Here is a 14,122-nt window from a genome sequence, read left to right as displayed (position 1 = left end):
TCTTCAGGTGTCTGACTTCTTTACTGTAGTTCTTAATCCTTCAATTGAGGATCTTTGGGTGAAACATCATTGTGCTTTTATGGAAAAATTGAAATAAGCAGTAAACCAAAAATTTCCATAAGAATTCCCCCTCATTGCTCATGTGCTGTAAAGCAATCATGTTCATAGAACATTTGAATTTAACCTTGTTTTTATTCTGTGAACAAGATTTTCATTTGAAACAACAGTGAACGAAATTTTATCAAATGATAGTTTCTTTCAACTATTACTCTGCTTTCCTATCTAGGTATTTTGAAGGACTGCAGAAAACCTGGAAAGGAGTCCTGTGTTAAAATTTTACTTAAATAGTTGTGTTTCATTATTTAACTGGGTATCTTATCAGGGTGGCTTTGAATTGCTGGAAAAATGAGTGAAAAATACAGTCATTTTTCAAAATGCTTTGCTTTTAGCGAATATAAGTTGCCAATTCAATGTTACCCTCTGAACATAATTTGTTATAGTTAAGGATATGTGGCAAAGATCTTGTTTTAAAAAAATGTTTTTTATGTTTTACTCTTAAAGATGGATTGAAGGAAATATGTTGAAGGCAAATTGTGCCAGCACTGCTTAACCTGCTAGCATCTTGGAGATTATTTCTGCTGGCTTTGTGGGCCTTTTCAGTGTGATCCTTGAAAATGCTAATTAATTTCAGGATTGCTGTGTGTGTGATATGCTTTGACATACACAGCAAATTAATAATAATATAATAATCTTTCTAAAAGAATTTTGAGAGCAATTTATAGTTCATGCCAGATGTCAGTTGACTGAGTAATTTAACACACTTGTGTAACTGAAAAGTAATAGCTTTTGCGAGCCTGCCATGCCGCTTATGGATATGAATGACAAAATTTATGGGTTTTTAGCTGTGTGCATAATCCCAAAACATTCCCTCCCTCTTGCAGGGAATAAGCAGTACCAGAAGTGAATGTGTTTTAATCATCTGAAACATATAGCCCAAATGCCATTTTATTTGTTCAAACCAGGAAAAGACATAATTCCTCTAAAGGAAGTGCTGTGAATGCAAGACCAAGAAAATTGCTCTTGTCCTATCAGTAGCTGCAGAGACCACATCTCCATAAAAGTCGTTAAAGCAGCAAAGACAGCACTGTCAGCTTAGAAATTGTGCTAGAAGATACACTAAGCCTCTGCCCCTGGAATATAAAGTGCCTCTTCTATGTTTGAGCCCAGTGTAAAGCCCCTGAATCTTGCAAGTTTTAGACATAGATGTAACCCAGGGGTTTAGGGAAAGCACCAGGATCCACCTGTCCAGACTTGAGCTGCCTGGAAATCATTCACCCTGAGATGGAGTTCCTCTAGGGCAGATAGAGAGAGACGGGCAGCTCTGGGAGGAGGTTCTTCCCCAAAAGGTAGGTGGATGGACTGCTTCTTGTGGGGAACCAAATCTAAGTAAGATTATTATCTCTGTCCTTTCATGCTAATGATGAAAAACTACAGAACTGAGTGGAGGGTGTTCCCTTTACCACCCCAGAAAAAGACAATTTCACATTCCTGCAAGTCATGGCACTGAACATTTCTGATTTTTCCGTATTTTACAAAAAGTGCTGTACGTATTTGGGTTTTTTTGATGTCTAAAGATTTTTAGATTTTTCATATATGTGTATCTTTGTAGATTTTATTATATAGTTGTATAATTTCTAGCATTTTCTTATTTTTCACTCTTCAAAACGGCAGCAAACCTTTTATGCCACTTTCTTGAAATTCTGTTTAGTCTTAATTTCAAGAAAAGAATTTCTTACAAGAACTCCCTGTTTTGCACCAGGACTTGAGAGACACAACAAGAAATAGGGCAAAGAAGCCCCTGGAGAGTCTCCAAGGGGTGGACCCAGGATGGCTTACCAGGGCAACTGTTCTCCTATTGGATGTACCTGCTAGATATGCTAATTAATTAGATTTATAAAAATTATGAAGATCTCATGCCATGTGTGAACATAGTTATATTTGTGCACCTGCAATTTCATTAAATAACTGCTCTTTATAGCACCACTTTTAATATTTTTGGAAAGTCTTTCTTTCAATTCTAGGCAACAGTTTCACCATTTAGAGCAAAACACCTCCCTCAGATCTGGGCTCTTCATAAAATGTTTTAGAAACTCATGTCCACAGTGCTGCATTTTGATGTACATCCTAGGGTATTGGAGTGTCAAAACATTCCTGGCTCTTCACTCTGCTGCCACCTCCATCTCCATTACCCCTGTTTTTGTCTCTGAGAAAGGATAAGCTATGCAAGGACCCATTCAGGTTAACAACTGGGGGACATGTTAAGTTAAATCAAATGGGATAACCACCTTGGAGTGCAAGGAAAGGAGCTACAAGCCTGTTCCTGACAGCCTGCTGTCAGTTTCCTGCAGCTGAGACTCTGCGATCTCAGCTCCAATAGAAATTGAGTGTCCTGGGTTAAATATTGGGTATTGTTTTCTTTTTATATTTGTATTTGTTTGTTGTCTTGTTTGTTTTAAGGGTCTTTATGCTTCTCCTGTTTTCTTAAAAGTAGCAACTAGCTTACCCAGATAATATCATAACCAGGAATTTCCCATGCATGCATTTAGATGGCAAAGTACATCTTTGAATCAGAGGTCAACAGGCATAAGCCAGGTGAGGTGAGAGGAGGAGGATTGGAAAAGCACTGGTTTAATCAAAAAGGGATAGGAAGCTGGTGAACAGTACAAGACCACATCATCTGCTTCACTCATCCTCCTGCACTGAAATCCAACTGATCTGGAAGATCTGCTACTCATATGCAGAAGAAAGAGGGTGTATACCATCAATGGCATCTCCAAAAATGGCACAAGGATACTGAATGAGCTGGGTTGTGATTGCTACACACCATAATTTTTTCAGCTCCTCACAACTTTGATATCTATCAGTTTTTCATCTAAAGATAGAAGTCAAGAAGCTGTAGAGAGTAACCCACATATGCAGTGCCTACCAGGGAGGGACCTTGGCTTTGAAGGACCTTCCACAGCTAAGATAAAAAAAAAAGAGAGTTACAGTGTATGCTGAAGTTGTTTTATGAGTAATTTTCCACTTTTTCATTGGGAGTGTTTGACAGAGTTTTCCTATTGACACATGGAAAACTGCAGGACTCTTAGGGGGTGAGTTAGGAAGCAATTTTTGTCACTAGTAATCGGCCAGGAGCTGATGTTCTTTGAGGAGTCCCAGTCCATACATGGTCCATAAGCTGAGCACAAACAAAACCTGGACTCATTTTCCCATGCTCAAAAGCACAGGGTCGATACTGGGAAAGTGAGGGTAACATGATAGGTGCTGCTCAGACATTATTGGCTGATCTCAGCACCTTGGCAGCACACAGACTGCCTTGCTTCTCAAAAAACTGTGCTCCAGAGAAGCCCAGTAAGCCCTGTACATAAGCATTGTAGATCTGAAGTACCTATAAACCTATTTGTTTTCATCATGTTCCATAGGCAGATTTGGGTGGTTTTGTGTGAGATTAGCTAGATAGTTTAGGCTTGAGGACTAGCTAATGCCCTGCGTCTGTTACCTTCATCTGAGGAGGTTTCCCATTTGAGTTTGCCAGTAAATCTGAAAAATATCTCTGAGAAAAATAATTTCTCTGATTTGATTGAAAGTTCTAAATTCAGTTCACAGGATTTCATCCAGGCTTCTCTCATGAAAATAAGAAAGGAATATTGCTTTTCTGTCTTTTTGAGATCAAAATGAAGCATGGAGTAGACTCATGTTCTACAGACAAAACTTTGGCTAGCTCATTTTGCTCCAAACAACCATTATCTTGTTTACATCTTCCTGTAGATTTGATTGAAGTCAGGAGAGATGCATACAATTCACCGATGCAAACTTTCTTCTGCATAACAACAACAATTTAAAAGCAATCTGCATTCCTTGTAACAGTAACTGTGTTCACTTAAATTATAATGTTGCAGGATTCTTGTTAGACAAGACATGATTAATAGTTTTGATAACAGGCTTAAAAATCTGCTCAATATAAGTCATGCCTTCTACATTATTCTGACTGGAACCGTGTGCTGTGGTTCTAAGAAATAATTTGCTTATTTATTTTAACAGCCCATTTAATGAAACTTTAATGAAGAGCAGTCCTTATGGCAATCTTGGGCTTTGTGTGTGTGGGAGGAATATTGGATCAACGTCATCTGTAACATTTTTAGCTTGGGATTTTTATTGGTGTATTAGTAGAAGGTCTGTGTTTGCCATCTACTTTTGTGGCAAACTAAATGCAGTTTCTCAAGAGACAAGGACTTGCCAAATGCTGTCCTCTTCACAAGAGTCTACACAAGTAGCTACAACATCAGACTAACATAGCTGCAATGGCTTGGGGGATTTTTTCCCTTTCTGAGAGAAGGAGGCTGTGTTGGGTTTGAGAAGACTTTAGCAGCAAGACTGCAGGAGTAAGATGCTCTCTTGGTTGTGTGTACGTCTGTATGGTAGCTCACTCCCCCTGCTACACCCTCCCCAGTAATGTATGAGAAACCAATTTTTTCTCCTCTGATCTGAAAAGGATGAATTTGGAAATCTTAGTACTTTTTTTTAAAAAACCCTTTCCTTCTGGCCCACCCTCCTTTATTAAAATAGCAAATTTGTACCAAATAGGGAGCCCTGAAGTTGACTAGGGATGTCCTTAAGATCACCAAAAAAATCTAAAAAGAAGAGGATAAATCCCTTTTGTATAGCTCTGTAAGCAGCTCTGCTTTCTGGTTAGATTTACATATCAATGCATTTCGATCTTTTTTCCTTCTGAGCGCTTCTGAATGAAGCCTGTTCTTAAGGGCATTTGTTAAACCATGCCACTTAGGAGCCTGCAGATATTTTCTGGGCCATTTTGAAGTGTGACCAGTTATCAAGCTTTATACTAAAGTCCTAAGTGTGTTTTCTGCGTAACAGTTTTTCTATTTCCCATCCTCGTAGCAGTGTCCTGTTTCTTATTCCTTCCCTGTGTTTTTGTCCTTGTGTGAGTTCAACTTGTTGTGGCAGTATTTACTGAAATGTAGGAGGAAAATCTCTGGGTTTCACTCAAGCCCTGCACATTGTGAGCTGTCCCCCAAGAAGGGAGATTCCCATTGCAGCTCCAGCACTGACAGAGCAGTGGAAGAGAAGGGGTGCATGGCTAGGGGAGTTGATGAAGAAAGTGGAAATGCCCTCATCCTCTGTTAGAAAGAGAACAATCCTGAGCCTGTGCTGGAGCACACCAGGGATCACTGGGCTGGGCATCAGACTGTGAGGCTTGGTGGATGGTCCTCCTCCTACCTGCACTGTTCTTGGACTGGACTGTCTCCACAGCTCTTCTGCAGAAGGACTTGGACACAGAATTTACCCCATTCTTGAATTTAACACACATGGTTTTTGCAGAAAAGAAAGCAAAGTGATGGAGGGTGTTTTAGGAAAATCTGTTTACTTATGGAAACTTGTCTGACTGAGCCTTGGGGAAAAAGGAGGACACCTTGCATTGGCAAGCACCATTTTCCACCTTGTGTATACACACACACACACACACAAACACACACAAAACCCAACAAAAACCATATGCATGCTCATATGCACAGACCACTTGTTACCAGTTCCAATAACTACTCTCAACACAATCCATGGTTAGGAGAGCACAGTGTCAGACTGGAAGGCATTGTGTGTTGCTATGAGCATAATGGCTTGCCTAGAAAACAAGTCAAGTTTTCCCAAAAAAATCATTGATGTAGGGTCTCAAATTTGATTTTCTGAAGTTGAGGGCTTCAGAAAATGAGGGTCTTCAGAGCCATATTAAGCCTTGACTATCAAAAACATTAAGTCAACTTTTGCATTCTATTATTACTACTACTATTAGCAGTAAAAACAGAGAAACAGGTTTAACAATATAAGGGCAGTACTGCATTATGAGTGGATACTAAATGTAATTGTTTATTAAATAATGTTTATTAATATTACTTTAAATTATTAAACTGATTCAAGAAGTCACTTACCAGGATATCCATGAGTGTTTTTTCAAATGCTTTTGTGAACTGATTCAGTAAAAAAGGAAATTGATTAGAACTTTAACACCATAGATGTCCTCAGGCTTTAGTAAGTTAAATATAGTGGAAGCACTCAGAATTAAGCGCTTAAAACTTAGAATTAGGTGTTTTGAAAGATTTTTTCTTTTCTTCTACAAATTCTATATTTTAAAACTTTTCACTTCTCTAGATCCCTTTGTTTTAGTAGATGTGTTATAAAGGTATGTGTATATATATATGTATGCACAAACACATCTATCTATCTATCTATCTGTCTGTCTATCTATCTATCTATCTATCTATCTATCTATCTATCTATCTGTCTATCCATCCTCCTTTCTATACTGCATGTACACAATGTCCAAACGTAACACCTGGGAACTAATAAGCATATACCCTGCCAACATGCTGCTATATCTTGAAGAGTTGGGCCCTGATAGGAAAATTTGGCTACATAATAGCATGCCTAACCAGGTTTTTAAAGTTTCCCCTTTCTGAACCACTTTCAGACAGACTAATAATGAAAAAAGGGAAAAAGTCATAGACTAAGAAGTTTATGGCAATGTTAATGTGAACTGGCAGAGTTCTTCACATGAATTTCCAGATTTTCTCATAATGCCTATTTAATACCCAAGGCTGTTCTTAGAAGTTTATTAGCAGCTCTGATTCTTATGGAGCTCCTAAGATATCTGCAAATATAAAATTTAGCAAATATGTCACTTTGGACTATTGCCCATATATTAGACTGTGCCAATTAAGTGGTTCCTACTGCCTCTACTTTGCTAAAAACACAATTGTATCACATCAATAATAAAGTGCAGCAGAGAGAATCACATGAATTAGTCCTGAAAATGTAATGTTTGTAACATTTCTCCCCTGTCCTGCCAGGGCTTGACCTGCAAAAATACTTTCTTCGCTTCAAATAAGAGAACTTCCCTAATAGCCAATTCTGTGGTGGTCACAGCTTTTCTACAGCTGAGAAGCTGTACTGGGGCTTCCCAAACCCTGACACTGGGGACACAACCTGCCCAAGGGCTGTGGGATGGGTATACAGACATGTGCTTATCAGCTCCTGCCAGGGTGGGAAGACCTCAAGAACTTTAGACAGGGAGTCACTGAAGCCCAGACTGAGTGCCAGTGCTGAAGTGTGGGCTTACCAGCTAAGTGACTGTCTTTGGAGTTCTGCATGGTGAGAACCAGCCATTAGATGGAAGACTGTAAATATTGTTGAATTTAGATGCCAGTTGTCTGGGAATTGCAGTGTCTGAGCCTGTCTGGTGGTTCTGCAGACCCTGCCGTGCCATGTTGTCTTCACAAGCCCTTCTGGGAGATGTCTGGAGGAGGGGTAGTCAAGCCTATTGCACTGCATTTGAATAAAAAAAAATAAAAGAAAACTGGATAAATAAACTTCTTAAAATTACTTTTTCTTGTTTCAGTAGCTGGGCACCCTTGAGATGGTATATTGAAATAATAAATTAGGATCCTGTTCACAAATCTGTGATCCCTTTAGAGATGCAGATTTTTTTCCATAAGCAATGATGTTTTCCAAATACCTTCTAAATAATTCATAACCAGGAGCCAGAATGTAGAAGACTTTTAACTAAAGCGTGTCAAGTCACTTTTTTTATTCATCTTGATCAGATTCTTAAGTTCTTTCTGGGAATTTTCCAGGGTCTTGTTTTCCTGAAGCTGCTTGTTTGGGAGAGTTCAGACTATTTTTGACCCCGTTAACATTCCTCTATATATCACTGTGTATTCTCTCACTGTTAGGCAAACTGAAAAAGTAGGAAATTCAGTTCTGCTAAATTGGATCCCCAGAACCTCTCCATCTCTCCTTAGCTTTTTCCTACAGAACCATCAGAAAACATGATCTGTTAGTGTGATGCTGGCTAATCCTTCTCTCCCAAAATAATCACTTTCTAATCATGTCAGCTCTCAGCAGGGACAGGAGGGCATGGCAAATCTGTGTGCAGATTGGGCATTCTAGCTCCAATCCATCTCACCTAGGGGTGGGGTTCATCCCTCCCAGCTTTACTCCCAACACTGAACAGTGCTGATGGTAAAAACCCCACCTTGTCCTTCTCAGCCACAACAGCAGTGGTGCTAGTATGACCATGTTGCTAGATTTTTAAAATTAGGGAACACATAGGAATCAATTGCTATAGGATGTAAGAGTTGAAACATGACAGGGAAATGTAGAGTTTTGGATGAGGAATATAGGATATATACTAGTGTGCATTATATTGATTTGTGTTGTACTAGTTAGGGAGTCTATATGTAACACAATAATTTAGTATTGCCCTTGAAATTATAGTAGAGTCAAAACCAGCTTTCTGCTTTGGTAGATATTTGGTAGGTATTTTTCAAGGGCATTTTAAAAAGATCAACCATCTTTATCTTTCGCTGATAAGGCTGCTCTGATTTAGCTCTGGTATTTGAAATTTCTTCACAGGTGTTGTTACTGCCTTTTCCTGCCTGGACTTAGCTACTGCTTCCCTTTGATGGTGTTTCTAAATTCCAGATCTGGACATACATAAGCAGAATGAAGGATTTGCCCTCCTGTTCCTTAGCAGACTTCCATATCTTCTCCTTCAAGTATTTTGGGCTGGCTTTGGGCTGGAATTTCAGTCCCAGGGCTCAAGGTTTATCCCAAATCACTGTCTTCTCTGCCCTTCATCCTAGTACATGTGGCACAAGAAAGAAACACGCTGCAGTCAGGAATCCAACACAGATTCTGCTGACAAGTTTTCATCAGAAAAAGACTCTCCAAAGACATCCCGTAATCACTTGGGACCTGTCGGTGGTTCTTGCTTGCTGGGCAGGATTGCTCTTACTTTCTGAGAGGGTGAGTGCTTGAAAAAATTGAACAAAACTATGTGTGCCTGGAGACGTGAAAATCTAGTGATTTTTGTGTTTGCCCACAAAATACTAATGGCTGCTGGAAAGAAGCTTGCTTCCACAAATGTCTTAAGCGGAACACAAAACAATGAGCATACATGACTGAAGAAAATGCATTTTAAGGTAAAAAAGGAGTAATTTTCACAGTTCTATTGTTCTTTGAATTATTTGTCTGCTTTCTGTTCTTCTCCATATTGCCATATAAGCTTCTGAAATTGCAGAATTATTACTCTTCACTTAACTTTGTAGGGAATCTCAGTCTTCATTCCTACTCAGCATCAGCTGCAAGCTTCCTAATAAATGCTCATCTTCTATATTCCCCATATTTTCCAAGCAGTTTCACAGTTTTCATACAGATGAGCTTGGGTAGTCTTTCATCTTCACTCTTCCACATCCATGTGAGCCACAGAACAGCCTTCATCTTGCAGTCTCCTGCGTTGTATCTGAAACAGCAGCAGTGTTTTGCAGTTTGAGATGGCAAAAACAGTCACATGTTTTCAGTTCTAACCTTTGTATTTAGGATTTCCTCACACTTTTACATCTTTACGTGGCTTTTCTCTCATGTGTGCTTTGTCTCCAAAAGTGAGAGAAAATTATAATAAAAAAAATTGTATGAAATGTAAAAAATTGCTGAAATGTATACTATGGTGTAACGTGACTTTATGGACTGCTAATGGTTTGAAAATGCATTAATGTTAATGTAGTTGATATCTGGGGTGAATTTATTGATCCATATTTTTTAATCTATATATACCTGTGTGTGATCTATATAAATCACCAAGCTGACAAAAACACTGTATCAGAGCTCCGATGCCTCTTTAATCATAAATATCAAGGACCTGCCCTTCTTTGGTTGCTCGCAGTTGGTATGGCAGAAACCTCATTAAATGTTCTTCTGTCAAACCACAAAATCTATAAACAAGTTATCTTTGCATTTTCCTTATCTCTTTGCTTAAAATCAGAAAAATTAATAAAAAGGTTTTGAATCCCTTGATTTAGAGAATTTATTTCCAGCAATGTTAACAATGTCATAACATACCTGGATTTTCTGTTCCTGTAGGCTTATGATATTATTGATGTATTGAAGCCTATCTTATTATGCAAGTTTCAAATAATAACAGAAGGAATGCTTTAAGAAAAAACAGAGTTATTTGTATAGCACTGCATTTAGAATTTTTAAACACTGTTTATAAGAAAGAAAAGCTGATTCATTGAAACCAGCAGTGAAATTGCACGTTTTGTTAAATTACACAAATAAAAAAAATACTTGAATAAATTAATTTTAAAACCTTATTATAAACATTTTCTTTCATTTGAAAATTCTTCTCTTTCTTTCCCTTTCTCGCTTTCTTCCCATTTCTCTTTGATTTCTCTTTTTTTTTCCTCTGTCTCTTTGTCTTTTTCTATTGCTGTCATTATTTCTCTCTTTTTTCATTCTCTTTCAAAACATTTTTTTTGTACAACTGTACTAGATTTTAGGCTCTGAAATATCATTAATAATTTTTTTCTTGATCCAGGATAAGATCTCTTATATTTTTCTTTGTTCTTTTTTTTGTATTTGTCGTTTTCTTTTTTTTTTTTTTGAGATTTTGACATATGAGAGAAAACAATAAAGATACTCTTCCTAGTAATTTAATTCAGTTACTCAGTTTTAAAATATTTTTTCCTGTCCTCCACCAGCTGATGAGAAGGCTATTTATTAATTTACATTCCTTTATGCCTATGTTAGGGTTGAGGTATTTTTGAAGATACCGTTAATGCTAACATCCTTGTCATACATTACTTCTTTGCCTATCCTAGTGTTGCTTCTTCTCTGGTGTTTGCCACAGCTGTCATACCTCCCCTCTGACTACATTTTGCTGAGCTGACAAATCAGGTTCTTGTGATCAGCTCATGACTAGAGATTACTCACCCTCCTTGCTGTCTTGGCAGCCCTTTGCCTGACCATAACTGATCACACTGCACATAATCCCAGTGTAGGCTTGCCTACACCTAGAGTTATAACAGAAAGTAATTTGCTCTAATAGCATCCCAATGACTTTTTTTTTCCCCTCCAGGGAAATACCACACAACTGGCATACAAATAATATGTAACAAAACAATACTCGAAGTCCTACTCCTCCTACTGCCACCAGCCACTGGTAGTCCTAATTTACAACACGGAACAGTTTCATTAATTCCAGAGTGTGATCTCCCACATTCTCAAGCAACATTAAATCCTTCTTCTACTATTCCCAGTCTTTAAAGACATTATATTTTTTTTCTCACATCATGTTCCAGAAGTCCTGTATTTTTTGCAGTCAAGAAAAAGTGTTTCTGGGACATCTCTTCAATGATAATGTGTTTCTTCTTTAAAACCAGGATTAATGCTCTATTTTGTGCGTATATGATTTTAGGAAGGCCCAGGATGCATTTAATTGACTGCCTTAAGTGTACGGTCATGTGTGAGTAGTTTGGACCTTCAGTTCAAGGGGTGTCAGCAGTCCCGGAGTGTCTGTCCTGTCCTGGTGGGGTGCTGAGCATGTGGGGGCTCTTCTCTTATCCCAGTGTGGAGCTGTGGGGCTGAAGCACGGCTGGGAGTGCGGTGTGTGCTGCAGCACATCTTAAACCCAGATCTCATGCGGGGAAGGATGGGATTGCTTTCCAAAGCTGTACTGCATCCTGCATTCTACAATGCTTCACTGCATATGTTTAAACCAGGCTCCCGGTCTAGGATTTCATCTTACTAAAACTTAACCTTAATATAATTAAGCTTGCAAACTTATAAGTGCAGCAGGTCTCTCTAAAAGGGCGCATATGTTGGCTTGATTTTATATTGACCCGGATAAAATTAACATTTCTTTCGTCTTGCCTGACAGATTTCTGTGTATTTCTTAAATACTTGTGACTGATAGCTGGTGTCAGCAGTTTGACTAAGGTGGGGAATCTGACATTTTAATTGTTTGAATTTGAGCAAAAGAATTGCAAGAAGAAAAACGCACTGAATATTCTGTTTTCTTTTGAGGTTTTGGCATTCTTTTAAAGGAAATTATTTCTTCTGATTGGCTTTTAGAATCCTCTACAGAGGAGAGATGAGGAACTATAAAACTTTAAAATGGGTCAACATGTCACTAATTATTGCTTTAATTAGTGACAGCTACATATTTTTTATACTTTTATTTAATTTAATAGATGTCAGGTATATCCCAGTTTTTCTAGCTTGAAAGAAGTAGTGTCCTTGATTTTTAATGGACTTTACCCAGTCTGTAGATTACCTGGAAATGAATGTCCATGGTAAAAAATGTAAAGGTTGTGCCTTTACATTTGCTGTCTAGATTTGTGCATGTAATGAAAAGCTGCTCTTTTCATTTTATCCACAAATATTAGTAGTCTGCATGTAAATTTTCTAAAGAAGAACAAATAGCAAAAAATTCTTAATTAGGTTTGAAAAACAACAGTGTGAAGGTAAGAGCTTTTACAGGGACCTGCACATTCATTAAAAAATGTTTTCTCTGTTGAATGTCTCACACCCAGGATGTAGAACTGTAAATAAAATCATAAATCTCTAAATGGTCCAAAAATGCTATTAATAACTCTAACAGGTCTAGTTTGTGAGACAGGAATGAGGTATGGCACAAGTTTTAGGTTCAAAAATACTGCAGAGTTATTTTATACAGATTGTGCAAAATGATATAGTGTTAAGCTATAATCCTCTGAAGTCAGGAAGACCTACATGTGTTAGTCGTTTCCTTGTTCCAAGTAAGATACTTCAGATAATTCTTTAATTCTTTGTTAAAATTGTTAAGCAAAGAATGTTATTGCCTTGCTTACTAACTTCTTTATCAGCTGCATTAATTAAGATCAGTTCAAATACACACTAGTAAATTCCTCTGTACTGAGTGTTGTATTTTTCACCTCCTTGTACAAAAAACTTAGGCAAAACCTGTTAGTGATGGAGTTAAAGAGCTTAGATTGTATTTGAAGTACTTTTGTACAAATATTAAGTATGTATTTTAGTTAATATTATTTAACATGCGACGTGTACTTAATCACTTAATGAACAGAATTACTCCAATACGGCAAATGATAAACCAACCTTAGCATGAACAGCACATCTGCTAATTTAATAGTTCCCTGGTGCTAATTAAATTGTCCTTAATTTACAATTTCAAATATTTTATACTAGCAGTGTATTTAAGATTTGGTATTTCATCCCTGTTTTCTGATTGTTGGATTTTTCTAGTAAGATTTTCTTATGACTTCTTCAGACACACACAAATATTTAGTATTGGGTAGAGCAGTGCTATTACTGCCCACCGTGTTATTAAAGCACTTCCAGATTAAGTGAAAATTAATTCACGTTAGACTGCAAATTGCTGTCTCTATTATCTCACTCCTGAGTTATTGTGGTAATTGATCAGTATCAGAGGAGCTAAGTAACAAAAAGAAATGCCAGGAATTTTGTGCAGAGTGTGAAAACGAGTCTTATGTCATACCTTTGCTGGCTGGCTCATGGACTCTTTCAACCCGTGGCAGTCACTGCCGTGCACCAGGCCTCGAAGCACCAGATGGGTCGCTGGTCCTCTGCTTCTCTCTGGGACTGGGGAAGGTCCTGTTGCTGGCACAGCTCTGCATGATGGAGGCAGTAGGACAGTTCTTATTCTGCTGGAGGGCTTGCTTTGCTTATTGCCTGACTTACCTGTGCTCTACACCTTTCTTAGCCACCACCTTGAGTACAGGAGGACAAGCGAAACAAAATGAAATGTTGGTATTTAATCTTCCTAATTCAAAAGCTAAATTAAAGGCTTTTAACTTTTTGGGAAACACTGTGCCTTAAACTGGGCAATACCTTGACTGTGCCTCTTGGCCCTAATTTGTCCCTGAGTAAGACCGATGTCCCTGACTGCCTCAACAGCTGCAGCAAGCAGGTAGTAGCTCATTTCCCTTTATATTTTCACGCCACAGATGATACTCTATAGCTCTGAATTGAAATGAGACAGATAGCCTCGATGGGAAGCAATGAAAACATCGCTTCTCACGATCTACATCGCAGAACACTTAGGATGACGTGCGCTTGACGTTTTGAAGTTATTTTTTATTCGGGACGTTGCTTCGAGTTGCTGGATACTCGTGGTTTCCTGGGTTCAGCCTCGGAGGCAGCGCTATGCAATGCCGAGATTGTGCGGGATTTGCACTGCACTGGGATTGCG

At 38.2% G+C, this 14,122-nt stretch overlaps 1 long non-coding RNA gene across 1 annotated transcript; it reads right to left on the bottom strand.

Annotated features, from left to right (window-relative positions):
• Positions 1–7,622: 7,622 nt before the first annotated feature.
• On the bottom strand, positions 7,623–13,917 carry LOC135444465 (uncharacterized). Its single transcript, XR_010439220.1, has 2 exons — positions 13,409–13,917; positions 7,623–9,376 (listed from the first exon to the last, which is right to left on the bottom strand). It is a non-coding gene; the product is annotated as an uncharacterized LOC135444465 (long non-coding RNA).
• Between the last annotated feature and the right edge of the window lie 205 nt (positions 13,918–14,122).

Source organism: Zonotrichia leucophrys, chromosome 2 (assembly GCF_028769735.1).
Source record: "Zonotrichia leucophrys gambelii isolate GWCS_2022_RI chromosome 2, RI_Zleu_2.0, whole genome shotgun sequence".
Classification (NCBI taxonomy): Eukaryota; Metazoa; Chordata; class Aves; order Passeriformes; family Passerellidae; genus Zonotrichia; species Zonotrichia leucophrys.
Note: the sequence above shows the minus strand (reverse complement) of the source record. Positions and strands in the feature narration are given on the sequence as shown.